Consider the following 17,337-nt stretch of genomic DNA (forward strand, 5'->3'; position numbering starts at 1 on the left):
GACTGGGACTGCAGTGTGATAACATCTCTGATGTGAGCTGGCATTTAATGCCTGTTCACAATATTTTGACAACTGCCATTTGGTGCCAGGTTGCGGCAAAGTTTTGAAGGGTGCGATACGGGTTTCGAAACAGCGTTTCTGTTATGCAGGCCGTGTCACGCGGCTTCATTTGCATGTTCGCAGTGCTCGATGGCACCTCTGAAAAACCGGCGCTAGCTCTTATTAGCACTCAGTCCATACGCTCTGAATCTGGTGTCAGCTACGCGCGGGTCACCAGGTGAGAGTCCACATCAGCCCTGTCACAATAATGTCACCCCAGTAGCACTGCGTGCAAGGCATTCCTTGGCGTCGGCATACTTGGTCCATGGCCATACTGTTTGGATATGGGATGTCTCGTCTGAATTTTGTGCAAGTTCTAACATGTTTTTCCTCTGCAATTCACCCGGGACTTTAGCAGCATATTCCATTGATGGTGTATGCTCATTTTCACTCTGCACAAAGCAAAATCTCACTCTGTCAAGAAGCGTTTTTTTTTTTTTTTTTCAAAATGCTCTCCTTATGCAACCTGCATACGAGTCTCTGAGCGGATCCCATAGCCCTTCCCCAACCTGAGAATGCGCTACAAGCCAACGCAGCACTGCAATGGTTTCTCTTATGAAACTGAAAGTTTGGCTATGACTAGCGGCTTTGGATTTAAGGAAGGCTAAATAGCAGACCTGGGTCAAATACATATTTGTTCTGGATTCAAATACTTTTCTATGCTTAGATATCTTGTCTGGTGTATTGGAACCAATGAAATACTCTCAGAAAGTGCAAACCCCGCCTTCTGGTCATATTGGCAGGCTTAATTACACCAGGCACGATCGATAGGGCACAGAAAAGTATTTGAATCCAAAACAAATACTTATTTGACCCAGGTCTGCTAAATAGCAATATAGCAATATGTTTTAGCTCCCATTACACTCAGAGGCATCACTACTTTTCTTTCAGACTCAATTCTGTTAGCACAGCAATATTGCTGAAGCCTCTGCTTTGTCTCATTTCCTTTATTAGTTTAAATTATTGAAGACCACATTCTTACACACGTTTCCTCCTCCATCTTGGCTAAGGTGTCCATCAAATTAGCATCTAGGTAGCATGTGATTTCCTAAAGTTCATGAGCCAGTAAAGCTCATTCACCTGTTTGTTGGTGAAACATTGCACAGGGATTCATTATTCTCGTCGCTAGTTCTACTGCGGCCTTTCTTTAATACCAAAATCAATAAAGGATGAATGAGCCATTTCGAAATGACTCTTCAACTTCCTGATCAACAACGTACCAGTACACAGGCACTGCACTTAATTAGTTTGCATCGATACTCTACATATACTACATAAAGTAGGCTAGTGCCAATGATAATTACTGCATAATATACAGACACGTTACAGAGTAAGTGCGGATTCAGTCACACTCACTGGATTGATGATAATTGGAAATGTGCCTTTTTTTACAAAAGAATAATTTTAATTTGGTGCAGAAATAGTGGTGCAGTAATAATAATGACTGAAAAAGTAACTATTGAGCCACATATGAGATCGGCTGAAAGACGAGCAAATGGACCTCTTCACTATTTCCTGGAACAGCTTACTATATCTCATTTCTTAGAATTGGACCATTTCAAATGAATGCTATTAAAGTCACGTGGTTTTTGGAGTTGAAAATATTAGTCACCACACTCTATCCTGCTTAAAAGGCTGTAGAAAACAAATTACAGGATGCGAGTATAATGTCAGATTTGTTGTCAATCAATTCTAGTATACCTGTAATGACAAACAATTTATGATTTGGTGTCTTCCTCTTGCAACTATGTCAGATACCATGGTCATTGACAAATTTACACATTGCATGGATTTTAAATGGATCGCGCTACATTACTAGCAAGTTCTAGGTCATCTCAAATGTCCATGGAAAAGGTAATTTTGGCACTGAGCGTTTCTCACATAACACAGTTTAAATGGATTCAATGCACACAGCAGAGTGTGTTGTCATTTCCCTGGTAGCGTAGCTACGTGCACTTATCACCCACTGTGGGTGCTTTGTGAATGACATGCATGTTTTTTTTGTTTCTTGTTTTTTTTTCCTGGTACTTGTGATGGTTTAATGGTGGTAAAAAGCATCGCAATCCTTCCATTGATTGCCCCACAGTTTCTGGAATCGCTTTGGGGCTCTAGCTCTTTTTTACCTCTCATCGCCATTTCAAAGGCACCAATCTAAACTGCAAATCAAATTAAAAGTTAAGTGCCTCTTCATTACAACACTTCCAAGTGTTTCAGCCTATCTGGCACACATTTAGTTTTCAATTTTCTCTCCACTGAATTATTATTTGAAACTGACAGAAATATGCCCAGTTAAAAGGGGTTAAATTGCCCAGACGAGCACCCGTACCCCTTCTCAGTTAATCCTCGATGACACGTTTGAAGTTAAACTCTTTTTATTTGAGAGTTGGGAGCAGTAATTAAAGAGTCTGAATTTGTAATTGGAAGGTACAATTGAGCTTGCTAAGGGTTCTTTTGAGTAATCTGAGTGCTTTGATGGAAACATTAAAGTCAAGCAATATTTTTTTTTACCATTCAACTCAGTGTAGTGCATTATTTATGATCTTATCTTCATGCTGCATAAGTGTACTGGAAGGTTATGTTCTCACATCGGAGGCACAGCAGTTCTCACCTGATGCTTGTGAAATTGCAAGAAAAGCGTTAGATGTCCAAGTTTTCATTTTCATGTCAGATACAAACAAAAGGCAAGAGAAGGTACGTTTCTAAATGTCATTCACGATCTTTCAAGAAAGAAGCCGCTAGTTGGGAGATGCGACTACTGTTCCAGCCTGTCTGACGTCTGGCGGCGACGCGAGGTCGCTCCCTCCCCGGCGACCCGCACGCAGATGACGGGAGCCGCCGTTTTACGGCTCGGCCCCTCAAATTGCGGACGAAAATCAACAAACGCGGATAAGAGTAAGCCATCGTTTTAAAGAAGCAGAGCACGAGAGCAGGTTTTGATCCGCCCAGGATGCGGGGTATGACAGCTGAAACGCATCAAATCTGCCACGGAAAAATCAGCTACAGACGTACGCGTCGGGCACGATAACGATAAACACGTTGTCCGTGTGCGAATTGACTCTCGCTGCCCCCTTGCACACGTTGCGCGAGGCTGCGTAATCTAATTGATCGATCTCGCCACGGACTGAGAATGAGCCCGTTTTTTCTGTCGCACGCAGACTTCTGACTGACCCCCGGGATAATTGGCCGTGACGACCTTTCATTTACACTCTGGCACAAACAGTCCTGTCAGGGGCCATTCCGTCTTTCAGACGGCCACACCTCATTCATATGCATGGCGCCAGAGCCAGTGTACGATGAGGTGATTTATAGCCACAATAAAAACCACGATAACATGGCTAATGAAGAGTGCTTTTCCACTGCTTAGTTTGTCAAGACACTAAACTATGACGTTTAAATAAACATTTTAATTCCTTTAAAAATTCTTTCTGTCTCGCGTTGATTTGATAATGTTTCGGGAGTACAGCAGAGATAACATTACACGATCCCAGGAAGGTATGCTTCAGCAAGTTAAAATAAGTGCCTGATCTTAATCTGTAGTAATTTATATACCTTCTTTCCCTGTTTGCTTTGTCTTGGCATTCTTTCAGGGAAATTCACGGAAAAGACCTATGTAACACAATAGCCAGCATACTTCCAATGACACTCAGTGTCTAAGACTTCTACAGCGTTGGCTTTGGTGGTCAGTAATATGATCAGGCATGCAAACATATACAAACCTTGTTCATAATAATAAAATGTGAAAAAATGTGTTACTACGTGCCTACATGTACATTTTAGTTAGATTGTGTCTAACCCCAAAAAGCAGTTGTGTTATGTATTTATTGGATTATTATTATTATTATTATTATTCATACATTATCTATACTCGTTTATCCTGGTCAGGGTCACTGGGGGTGCTGGGGCCTATCCCAGCATGCATTGGGCCAGAGGCAGGAATACACCCTGGACAGGCCGCCAATCTATCGCAGGGCACACACACCATTTACTCACACGCTCATACCTATGGGCAATTCAGAGACTCTAATTAGCCTACCTGCATATCTTTGGACTGTGGGAGGAAACCGGAGTACTAAATTCGACAGTGCTACCCACTGCACCACAAAGTATATATTTTTTACATTATTATTATTGAATGACATTTCATCATAAAGACATGGTGTTACATTTTACATTGCTGTTGTCTTGTTCAAGTCAGAGAAAGCACTCCTCCAAAGGCAGTTAGTAAAATAGAAATGACATATTGCTATCACTGTGCCATAGATACAAACCTTTTCATTAGTAACTCATAAATTATTATTCTGGCGGGTATAATATGACACTTTCAACTGCAGTTTATTAGTTTTAAGGAAACTGGGCAAGATGACATCTTTGATTTATGAATGGTTCGCAGTGTTCTCTAAGCATCGTTTCTGCAGTCGGTAGTAACTATCTGTAGAGCCCGTGTTGGAGAAGTTCTGTGTTGTGGCTCAGAATGCGGAATGAAGAAAATGAAAGGCCTGTCTTCAACCCTGTCTTTCGTAGAACATGCATCGCTGTGTTATACTTTAATGGCCAACACCTTTCTCACAGGAAACCCCAAGGGTCCCTGGCCTACCTGTGATTAAATATGCAGCGCCTGAATAATACATTATAGGGAGGGCTTGGTTGTGGTGTGGAGTCGGTGAGTGGAGTACCTGAAGGTGGAGCAGAAAATTAGCCTAACCAGCACCCACAACCCTCACACACACACACACACACACACACACAAACTCACTTCAGCACACAGTACGGTCCCTAAATTATCAGTCAAGTTCAGCAGGTCATAGACATGGCTGCAATGCTAATATATCGGTGGTGTGTACACAAATGCTTCCCTAATCTGCGATCGGAAGGTTTTATTTATTAACACAGCTCTCTTCATTGCACACCTGCGTGATTCCCTTTTGGTATAAATAACAACACGAAATGAAAGCTCAGTGTGTGCATTATATTGAGGCTGGAAGCCCGTAAACCTATAAACATGCTGTCCGTAGTGTGATAGTCGATGAACGTCCTGACAGGTTTCGGGTTATATGTGTGAGCCACCGTTGGCCCGTTGCAGCATCTGAATCATAAAAGACCCGTGACATTGCTGGAGGTTTCCAGCTGCACTAATGGCAACCGTCCCTAAGAGGTTGCTTTTGAACGCACGTGCCACATTTCTGATATTTGCACGCACTTCTCCATTACTGTGATCAAGCAATTTGGTCTGCGAGACAAAATTATCGTAATGAACGTTTGCAGAATGAGACTGTATGCGAAGACTGCCCTACAGTCTTAATGTAGACTGCCCAACGGGGAGGACGCATGCCAGTACACGGACATTAGTACACCTCACACCGAACAGACTCAAGTGTGCCTGAGTCAGTTCATATAGCCTGTAGCTGTGCCAAAAAAGGGGCCTGACATTGTTTTTGACGGTAAAGATCATTAATTCATTTCTTCAGAGAACACACTGCCTTCATCTAGGTCTGATTTTATTTGATTTGATTTTTTTCCATTTTTCTCTCAATTTGGAATGCCGGTCCCATCGCCGCAGCATCGGTTTGGGGGAACGGATACCTCCGCACGTCCTCTGAAGCACAGTCAGCTGCCTCTTCAGCACTCCACAGTCCGCCAGTGGAGCTGCACCACACAGCTGCTATTCTTACACAGCTGGCACAGGCAGACCACAGACGCTCCAAACAACCAGATGAGTCATTACAGCGCAACGAGGTGATGGACACCCTCCAAAACCAGGCGATGCCTCTGCCATCCTCCCACCGAGCTCCAGGATAAAGTCTGCACTGTCACAGCGGAGATTCAATTCCTGATCCTGGGGCACATCGTTGTACCATGGACTAGCGCTACGGAGAGGTGAGCCACTCAAGAAGGCTATGACGCCTTCGTCTGTGTGTTCTGGACTCGGTGAGGAGACGCTGTGTTTTACAGTATCAGTTATAGTCTCAGGGTACTGACTGGATGTGACTAGCACCATCCTCTTGACACCCTCACTCTAGTAATTTATCATTAGCTTTTTTTAAAGTTCCATCTGGTTAGCATTTGTAACAGGAGCTATCGTCTCATCCCTTTCAACTCACTGATGCACCGTCGGACGGTAAGCTGGGGCTGACTGAGCTTTAATTTCGATCTTGTCTGCTTATGAGACTTTTGTTTTGAAGTTTAACATTTTTTCCATTCCCATCCATTCCCGTGGCACCCGGCGCACCGAGGAGTTGTTTCTTCTGTCTCACCCTGCGGGAATCCCAGGGGCCTTGTGTGTCCCACAGGACCCCCATGTACACACTCTCTGACACCAGGTCTATGAACCTTAACAGCTCATAGCCATGCTGGATGTGCCAAATACTGTGACGCTAGAAATGCGGTGTCATTTTTGTATTTGTTTGTTTTTGGTTTTTTTTTTCCTGTAGCACGAACCAGTTTTAAAATTCTCCTTACAGTTTGGCACTCAAAATCTCCTAACTTTAAAATGCTCCATAGGTAAGTAAAAAAAAAGGAACTACATCAATTCTTCTCAGCGAGACTTCACAAAAAAACAACAAAAAAAAACAATCTCTAAGAGCATTCCTCCCTAAAGCTCTCCATGAGGGTGGCAACCTCATTTGCAAACGGTGCATTTATTGTCAAGCGAATGGAACAGGCATTGAAGCAGGCACATTCAAATGAAGTGCTAAACACTGGGAGGTGAGGAGACGACTCACAATGGAAGCCAGCTGAGGTGTGAGAAGATGTTAATTTCCGAAAGCTCCCCCACCTGCTGTGGACTTTCTTGAGATGTTTGGGGAGATGCAAAAAGGCTCCACAGCTTCCAAACAGAAGAAATGCTTAACGACAACAAGAACAACAAGATCAACAAGAACAGCAACACCACCAGCTTTTTCATCTGTCTTAAGTTCTTTATATATGCTGTTCCCAAAATCCTTTCCAGAGAACACAAGGGAGTAAAACTAAATGATATATTATTATTATTATTACCTGATTGGTACCTTGCATAGCAGCCTTTCACCGTTGGTGTGTGAGTGTGTGTGTGAATGAGTGAATGAGAGGCATCAATTGTAAAGCACTTTGGATAAAAGCGCTATATAAATGCAGTCCATTTATTATCGATGGTTTCACATCTCCTTAAAGTATCAAATCGCACTTTTCTCGGCCTGTGTGTGACCCCTGTGTTTGAAGGTTATCAATGTTAACACAAGCTCATGTTTGTGGACAGCACGAGCTGGCAGCATCCTGTAGAACTGGGCTGAACTTTACTAACCATAGAAAACCAAGAAAACAGCAGCAGCCAGCAGCAAACCATGCTCTTACTTCAGTCTTTTAACTCCTGTTTGTTCAATGTTTGTGTTACAATTGAAACACTAACGCACTTAAGGCTTTTTTCAAATAAGATGGAAACAATTTCAGCTTTATAAGGTAAGAATAATTACAACTGGGGAGTTAATAGCAAGACAATAAAAAGGACATGCAGAGAATGAACCAGACGTCCAGCTGAATAAGTGTTTCTTAAAAAGTGCTGTTTATTTGAAAATCCATTTCGCCTAAACTGGAGCAGCCTCTTTTGTTTAGTGTGTTGTTGTTTTTTTTACATTGGTAAATTGGTTCGAAGACGTTAGACTGTGCAGGACTGTGCAGGCTGCGGGAGGGATTCTATCCTGCTCCTGAGGGTGGAGCGGGGGTTGTACCGATTCCAGCGATGGGCCTAGGGCTGCCAAAAAATGTGGCCCTTGGTGGGCAGTCCTTTGCACATCAGTGGTGCCCGCAGAGGGCCGGTGGCAAGGGGCTCTGATGTGTAGCCTGGTTTGTGCCCAGCGAGAGCTGCCAAGACAGGTGGCTTTATATTTTCCGTAATGCCCCCCCCCCCCCCCCCCAACCTCCCCACTCCCTTACGTTCATGCCCACCGGAGTGTTGACCGCATTGATGAGGTTTAGGTGCTTTCTGTTTCGTCTTCCGCCAGCATATTATTCACGTTATTGACAATTCGTTTACGATAAGCTCGCGAAAAACAAAAACAGGTTTCTGGATCCCGTAGAGGACGACGCAAGGCTGAGAGAACAAACAGGAGAATGTTTTTTTTTTTTTTTTCAGAAATGCAAAATGCCTTCCTCTTTTTTCCTTCCCCCGAAAAAAAACAATTCGGAATATTTCACTCACGCAAGGCACGGCGGCGAGTGTTTGAAGTGAAGGCATGTGAGAAAAAGATAAATTAACCAAAAGGGTAAGGCCCAAAAAAATGTGAGCGAGCGTGAGCAATTTTGTAAACTGCAGTAAACGATACTGAAATTACCATTTTCGTGCCATTCAGGATGGGCTTGTTATATCAGCCAACATAGTTCTACTGGATCTTCGCAACCTGAGTGAGAAGAGCAAAATGAACACTCCCGAACAGTAGGATTGATTTTTTTTATACGAGTTCACGGTCATTACTTTTTGACCTGCAGACAAAGACGTCTAAATTAGTATGTTTTCACTAATTTGCTTCAATGGCGCCAATCATTGGAGTTTGTGACTATGGGTATAATTTATGTTCTTGTGTTATTCTTTGTAAGACCAGGGTTTCTCGCGTGGCTGTCAAATAATATGGAATATCAAATTCCCTGGAAATGTGAGAACGTAAGTACAGCACCTTTGCGTCTAGTGTTTTCCCGTTCTTCCCAGTTACCAGTTGGAGTGAAAACCCAATCTCCGAGCACATACAGCGCATCACTGAAACTCTCTCTCATCCTCTCTGCATCTCTGTCTCAGAGGAGCCTGACGACTGCCCAAGTGTCTACATGCAAAATCTGGCTCGGATCAGTCCTTCATCTCACATCCACATAGAACTACTCCATTTCAGTGACAGGTCAGATCCTGATGACTCTGGTGCTGGAACTCATAAGTTTGATGTACTAGAACCCTGTAGAACACGTAACATTGCTCGTGGAAGGGATATAGGTATATATCCTAGGTTTGCCCATAGGAGCCCAAAGCACGTATCACATTTCTCCTTCATTTCTGCAGTCAGTAAATGCAGCTTTACTTGAACATAAAATAATAATGTACTGTACTGGACCCCAGCTTTCTCTCCTGGCTTTTCTTCAACCAGAACATTGTGGAATAAACTGCACCTCCCAAATCATTTAGCAGGATCAATATCTCACATGTCTCTATCGTCTGCCGCCTGGATAGGCGCACATCGACCATGTATACTATAAGAGCAGGAGTAGCTTATGGAGGCCGGGTGGGGAAGGAAGGCATACTCCTCTAACCTCCGGGGGAAATTCATCCATCCCTCCCCTTTTTTGACAGACAGAGTCACCTGACGTAGCATCGCGGCTGCCACTGAACACCCAGGCGACAGCTCCCTCCCTCAACCCAACCCCAGCCTCCCGCTCTTCAAATGAGGCCGACAGCACAGACCGGGAGCCCGTCCAATCAGATCATCAGAGCGAAGCCTCAACAGACACGAGCATTTACACATTCATTCATAAACATTACCCCTGTCAGGGGGGAGATGATTACAGCAGCTCCCTCAGACACACACACGCACACACACACACACACAGACACACACGCACACACACACACACACACATGCACACACACACGTACACACACACACACACACAAATGTACACACACACACACACACACACACACACACACTGTCTGTCAGTGTGCCATTAGAGACGCTGCTTTAAGATGTGTGAAAATGTTTGGCAGGGACAGAATGCATCACCCAGATCAATATGGATCTTGATGCGAAGGCGAAGGCCAGGGTTGGGTATCGATCACGGCACAGTCGATGGTCCCTATGGGAACTTTGCAGGCCACAACATAAGACAAAAGATCTATTATTCTCTGCCATCTCGCCGAGCGATAGCACTCTGGACAAAACAAGGATTTCTTCACGTCGCCCCGGATCGATTTGACTCATAATGGAGGATCTATGTACGACTAAACACCGGCATGCGTACATCCGAGCCAAAAGTCAAGAATGGCACAGCGCATGGCCAATCAGCTTCTGTATCAACAGCACTGTTCACTTAGTGTGGATGAACAAGAATGAAGGTTTTGTTACATTTCATCATTTTTTTTTCTCATACTGTAGCCCTCTACTGACAAAACCATTAGCAGTTATGCCGAGTTCTTATTAAAAATATTTCTTTAAAAAAAATTAAGAACTATAACAGATACTTAGCTGGATTTAAACAGAACATTTAGTAAGTGATCTGATTTTCTACAGGAAAAATAATATTTCAACAACCTAGTTATTTACTTATTTTAGATGAACAAACACAAGACACGACACTTAAAATGCATTACGCATTTAATGATACATTGTAAACAGGTAGTCAAAAGATGGTAAATAAAATCAACACGCTGCCTTGTACACAGGCTCAAAGACAGTGCGCAGTGTAGCGTAGGAGTTATAGATACAGGCCTGGTATTTCCAGACTAGTAAAATGCCTCAGCTGGAAGCATACAATTAACATTAAAGTAGAAATGTTTGCATTTTCTTTACAGTAGTGTTTTCCATGAGTTCACAACTGGTTGACAGAATTAATGAAAAAGATTTAACATTAATATTTACAGTTTGCTGCTAGGGCTTTCTCAAGTCCCTGCTCACACATTATGCAAACTATAAGGATTTGAGCTCACAACTAATCTTTATTAAGTTTAATGGTTTCCAAGATAAGCATTAATCAAATCATATGAATAATGGTTTTCTGGACTCCTTATATTGAAAAAAAAAATACTCCCAATGGATTTCTAGACTGAGCGGAGAACTGAACCAACGAGTAGGCCTACCTGCTGCATGATATTCAGATGCAATTAAAGATAAAAGTATCTGATCCTACTGGATATGAAAATGACAAACTATGAGGATTTTTTAGGCTGATTCAAAGGTTTTGCTGTCAATTCATCGGATTTATCATTTATTAATGACCATCGCTTCACAATTTGCAAAAGCTCCACTTTGTTACTCAGACTGGCGGTCAGGCACAAGCTGATAAGCTCCTCTGAACTGCTCAGTATGTTGTGTTTCCACCCGTGCTTTAACCCGCTCGACATGCTCAAAGCACGTTTGATATTTACTGTCGCGGTGCGCTGCCCAGCCCGAGCAGATAGTGCGGAGCACGGTCCGCGTGCGGCTTATCAAGAGAGAAAAGCCTTTGCGCCGGGGCCCCTGAGTCAGCCCGCTGTTGGCCCAGTCTGGGGGGGTGCCGTATTTCTCCCGGAAAGACATTACCGCCAAATACAGTCCTTCAGTGACAACCCCGCAATCCGGGAGAGCGCGAGCGGCGGCTTCCCTGCCAGGACGGAGACGGCATCGTGCTCCATCTTCGCGACGATTTGCACCCCGCCAATTCCACTGCCAAACGAAATGCCAGGTCACACCCATGGTGAGGAAGCGGCGATAGAGACTATACTTTATCTGTGACATGAGCATATAGACCTACAGAGCTCAGCATCTTAGGTTGACTGCAGGAGCAATCATTTTTATATATAACATCCAGAAGGATATCTTACACAATAATAATAATAATAATTCTGATTATTATTATTATTATTATTATTATTATTATTACACATTTATTATACATTTTAAATTATTTTCTTGATCTGCTTTGGTTGTTTGTTAATAAATTAAATTGTGCTAAAGATGTGCAAGGATAAGTTCATTTTTTTTGTGTGGGCAGTTGTAGCTGTTATGGTGACTCTACCAGGTTTGGCAGGCAGACGGTTGGCTGAATGGTGCTGCTCTCATATCCCACTGCCATTCAGGAGGGCTTATCCTGGCAATGCAACATCCTAGCAGGAGAACACACACACACACACACACACACACACACACACGCACACAGACACACACACGCACACACACACGCATACGCACGCAAACACACACACACACACACACATCCTCATATTACTTGCTTAACGAGGACTTTGCAGCGAGACGAGGACATCACAGTAATGCGGTGAGTGAGCCCGACTGAGATCCGCTGGGATAATGTGTGGCTCAAAAGTCTGAGACCGGGCACTCACTCATTCAGGCACTACAAGAGGAATGGGACCAAATCCCATAAGACAGCATCTGCAACCTTTTGAACCGTGTGTGTCACAGCCTGCATGGTGTTCAGTGGAGGCTGCGATACGTACTGTAACTGTGGCTTTCAGAGCAAACACCACGATCATCTCTGTGGATTTAATGGTACTCAACATCCTTTGCTACTTTTTCATGCCTAAAAAATTCAATGTCAGTGCTCCTATTATAAAAGACATTCAATATTTGATGAGGTATGAAGCCTGATTTATACTTCTGTGTTGAATCTACGTAGAGCCTACGCCTTAGCCTACGCCATTGTGAGCATTTATACTTGTGCGCTGGTCTGTCTGCGTCGCTCTGCAATACACCGCCAAAACGCTAACTGGAAATGTGTAGGAGGAAATGTGATGCTACCAAGCGGTCCAATCACAGTTGTTGCGGTCTGTGTCACCGCGACGTGTAGTTACATTTCTGGGGAGGTGCACGTTAGGCTACGGCGTAGGGAACGCAGCTACGCCGTACCTATGGCGTAGATTCAACGCAGAAGTATAAATCAGGCTTAAGCAAACGTTCTTCATTTAAGAAACACAATGGGTGGGAGTGATCAGCTCATGCCACCTCATATTAATATGAAGAGTGAACGAAAAAGGAAAGTCATTTTGTATTTAAGCAATGAAAGGTGCTCATGGTTCTGTTGGGTGGGACGCAATTCCTTGCATGTTTGAGTCAGGGAAGAGCAGTCAAGACATGCAAGGTCACAGCACAACATCATAGTATGATACTGGTATTGATATACCACCATCAACTAGGGATGCAAACAATTTGTCGATTCGTTGATTGTCATTCGCGAGCACGCATGTTGAATGCTAAATTAAATAATCAAAAAACATTTTATTCTTTTTTTGAAATTCTCATAACAATCAAAATAAAAGATCACTAATGTTTTTTAAGCTACTGCTCTAAATGGGGAATAGAGGGTGCAGGTAAATTTTTTGTTACAAGCCCGATTTGAGCTCAATAAGTAAAATACTTCCTCAGAAACAGCAGCACTAATGATGCGTACACGGCAAAATAACTATGAATTTGGAGACAAATCAGGTAGGCTCTTGGCAAACATACTGAAACAAATAAAGAAAAATCAACGATTCATTAAATAAGAGATACAGAAGTCAAACTTGTGACTGAGCAGGAATCGATTCATTCAGTTTTCAAAGATTTTTACACTAAATTATATACACCAGAAACAAAACCGGACATTGCTGAAATTAAGTACTTTCTTGATAATTTGCATCTCCCTTCGATATCGGCTGAAGATCAGGTCTATTTAAACAATCCCTTAACCGATAACGAACTCCAAGCAGCAATGCTATCTATGTCCCCCGGGAAATCATCTGGCCAGGATGGATATCCGGTCGAATTTTATACGTCTTTCTGATCAATTCTAGTACCAACATTTACAAAAATGGTGTCCTTCATATATAGCTCTAACAATTTACCTTACACCATGAACACGGCACTAATTACAGTTATTCCTAAAAAAAGACAAAGACACTACACTTTGTGGTAATTTTCGACCTATCTCGCTGCTTAATGCAGATATAAAAATCGTTACTAAAGCTATTGCAGTTAGGCTAGAAAAAACACTTCCTAAGCTAATACGTTCCAACCAGACTGGTTTTATGAGAGGTCGCCATGCAACAGGTAATACAAGAAGACTTTTTAATGTTTTACATTTAGCCTCTACAAGCTCCATTCCTACAGCAATCATTATTTTAGATGCAGAAAAGGCATTAGACCGTGTCAATTTGAACTTCCTAGATTTAGTAATCTAGTAAGAATAATTTGGTTTTGGCAAAATATATACAGAAATGGATTAGAATACTTTACAGCTCACCACACGCGTCAGTCATTACAAATAATGTAATCTCAAGTCCATTCAAACTACTTAGAGGCACAAGACAAGGCTGTCCTGCCTCTCCACTCTTGTCCAATATTCTTCTAGAACCGTGAGCTATCGCTATCCATAAGAATGACTCAATTATTGGAGTTCGCTCAATTAACATTACACATAAGATAAGCCTTTATGCGGATGATATTTTGCTGTTTGTCCAGGAGCCTACCCGGTCTTTGCCCCATATATTGACTACAATCGATAACTTTAGTCAATTATCAGATTATAAAATTAATTGGAGTAAATCTGAAATCCTTCCAGTCAACTAATTTAAATGGGAAGTCTTAGCAAATAAATACCCTTTCAAATGGTCCCCACTAGAAATTAAATATGTGGGAATTCAAATTCCCCCACAGATTTCTAGAAACTCACCTATCTGGCAAAATCCAGACCTTTGCATTGGTGGTAAACCTTTCGAATTTCGCGCTTGGGAAGAAAAAGGGATTACTCATATTCACCATCTATTTGATGAAGGAAAGTTTATTCCATTTGAGGGTTTACAAGATAAAGGAGTTATTTAAATCAGGAATGGAATTGGTCATAGAAAAACAGTTTGGGTCAGAGCTGGGTCGGCTTATTACAGAAAATAGGAACCCGAAAGGATTAGTTTCAAGGATTTATAGCAAACGGGTAGAAGGTGAAAACACCTTGAGCTCCTTGGATAGCTGGACGGAAGACTTGGGAGTACCACTTGAAAAGGACGTCAGGCAGAGAATTTTTTTAAATGTCCACTCTATCTCCGGCAACGTTAATTTAAATTGTATCCAATACAAAATATTACATAAAATGCACTATACAAATAGAAGGTTGTTTTCAGTGGGCTTCATGGACTCCTATTTGTACTTATTGTCAAACGGGCCTTCCAGATACGCATTTACACGCTCTTTGGCTCTGCCCTATTGTGGAGAATTACTGGAAAAAGGCTTTCTCTCAGAAATCTTGGGTATTTCAGTCACAGCATCTCCTACACTCTGTATTTTAAATAATATGGAACAGGACGGCCATCTTACTAGCTTACTATCAAAAGAGCTAACCAAATTTATGTTCATGGCAATTACAGTAGTAAAGAATGTAATTTTATTAAATTGGAAATACAAAGTGAACATTTCCACTACTCAGTGGCTTAATCTTCTGTGTGATCTGGCCCTAATGGAAGAATCAACCAATAACGTAAATAAGCATAAGGAGTATAATGATATCTGGAAACCGTTTTTATCCTATATTGTAAAATGATGACTCTTTGTATTGGAAAACTGGCCTTATATTACTCTCCCCCTCCTGGCATACAATGCATAGCATAATGCTTTTTTTCCCTCTTTTTTTTTCAGTTTTTCTATTATTATTATCTTATGTATTTTGGTAATATGTATTTACTTGTTTACTTATTTAGGCATACTATGAATATGTGTGTGATATATATGCATATACATGTAACAGTATTTAACTGAAAAGAATAGCTACTAAGTGAGGAAGGGGGAGGAATAAGAGAGGTAGATGAGTGAGATGGCAGGGGGAGGAGAGAGTAGAGAAGGGGGAAGTGATAGAGGGATAAAAAAAATCATAAATATAAATGGGAAAGGTACACAGAGGGGGAGGAGAAGAGGGGGAACGGGGGAGACAGGAGAAGGGGAGAGGGGAAAAAGAATACAATGGAAGAAATAAAAGTTTAGTTTAGTGTTTTGCTGTTTTAGTGTCATCATTTTTTTATATGTATGCATGTGTTGTTTTGTATATATATATGTTTGTGCATTTAGAATTTAAAAAAATGAAAAATAAAAAAGAGGGTGCAGGTGGTGCACTTCACTTTAACGTGACTTGTCGTCGGTTGAAGAAATAGCTTTCAAAACAGCCGCCACTCTCCTTACCATTCCAAGTCTGACAATGTTGTTATAACCATCTATGTGTGGACCGCACTACAGTAAGTATACTGAGTCTAACGTGATAACAGCTTGCCACTTCATTGAATATTGGGTCATGTGTTAACCTGTGCAGAGAGCGAAGTAGCATGCAGTCATTCTGGAAAAAAATACAGAAATACAAATTTTAATCTTGTGATCTGCACTGATTCAAGTAGTGGCATTTTTATTAGGGACATCCTAAATCAAATGGTACAAAAGACGTTTCAGGCAGCAACTAGTCAACTAGTCGGTCAGAAAGCTGGTATGGACTAGTGCTAGTACTTGCATGGGAGAAACTGAAATGTCCTTGGAAAACTGAGTTTCTGGAAGCAGTGTTGGCGGGCCAGTTGGGGGCGATCTTCCCTTTGGTCAAATACACTCCAACCCCCCAGTGCAATTATGGGGACACAATGCTGTAGGAGATCCTGAATAAGACGTTTAACCGAGGTCCTGACTCACTATTGTCATTAAAGATCCCAAAGGCACTCATCTCAAAGACTAGAGGGTTGCCTGGATTCCTGGCTAAATTCCCAAGCTAGTTCTGTCAGCCTGCCACCTAATCATCCCCTGGTTTAATTGGCTAAAATTTGTTCTCTCCCTCTCCGTCTCGGCTGATGTGGTGAGCGCCTGGCACAAAATGGCTGCCGTGCATCAGCCAGGTGCTTGCTACACATTGGTGGATTTTGAAGCAAGTTTCACCCTCGACATTGTAAAGCCCTTTGAGTCACCGGCCAGTGAGAAGAGCACTGTGCAGAGTACATACAAGGAATTTATTCACAAAATAATTGCTTACACAATGCAGAAAACAAAGGATAATGAGAAATCATAAAATTGTAATAGTTTTTTTCTGGGATTACATGATAGACAGTGTGTACAGTGCCCACCTGGATTCCAATTTGGGTGAAGAAGGCAAAGACAGAGTCACATGTCATGACCTTCTCAGTTTACCAGATCAGAACTCAGTCTAGCATTATGAGAGCTTCTGTGTCAATGAAACAGTACAGGCCATATTAGCAGGTTGCCCACCATTTTTCCATTTTGTGTTCACTACCTGCACTACTATGGAATTAACGTGGTATCTTGATAATTGTTTCTGTCTTCCATATTCATTATCACTGATTTTGATATTCAGGTTAAATAATCTCCCCTGAAATAGCCTACAGTAGCACTGCAGTTTTAATCATTCAAACCAAGCCTAACAGCCTATATCCTAAAGAAATGAAACAACAAATATGTTGTGTGTACATAAACAGAGTGATGGGATTCTTTTTGGTTCTAAATATATCAATGAAAAGATCTAGCTTGTAGCTTGTTTTGATCAAGTATTTTTCGTTTCAGT

The sequence above is a fragment of the Anguilla rostrata genome, chromosome 12 (genome assembly GCF_018555375.3).
Source record: "Anguilla rostrata isolate EN2019 chromosome 12, ASM1855537v3, whole genome shotgun sequence".
NCBI classification, from domain to species: Eukaryota; Metazoa; Chordata; class Actinopteri; order Anguilliformes; family Anguillidae; genus Anguilla; species Anguilla rostrata.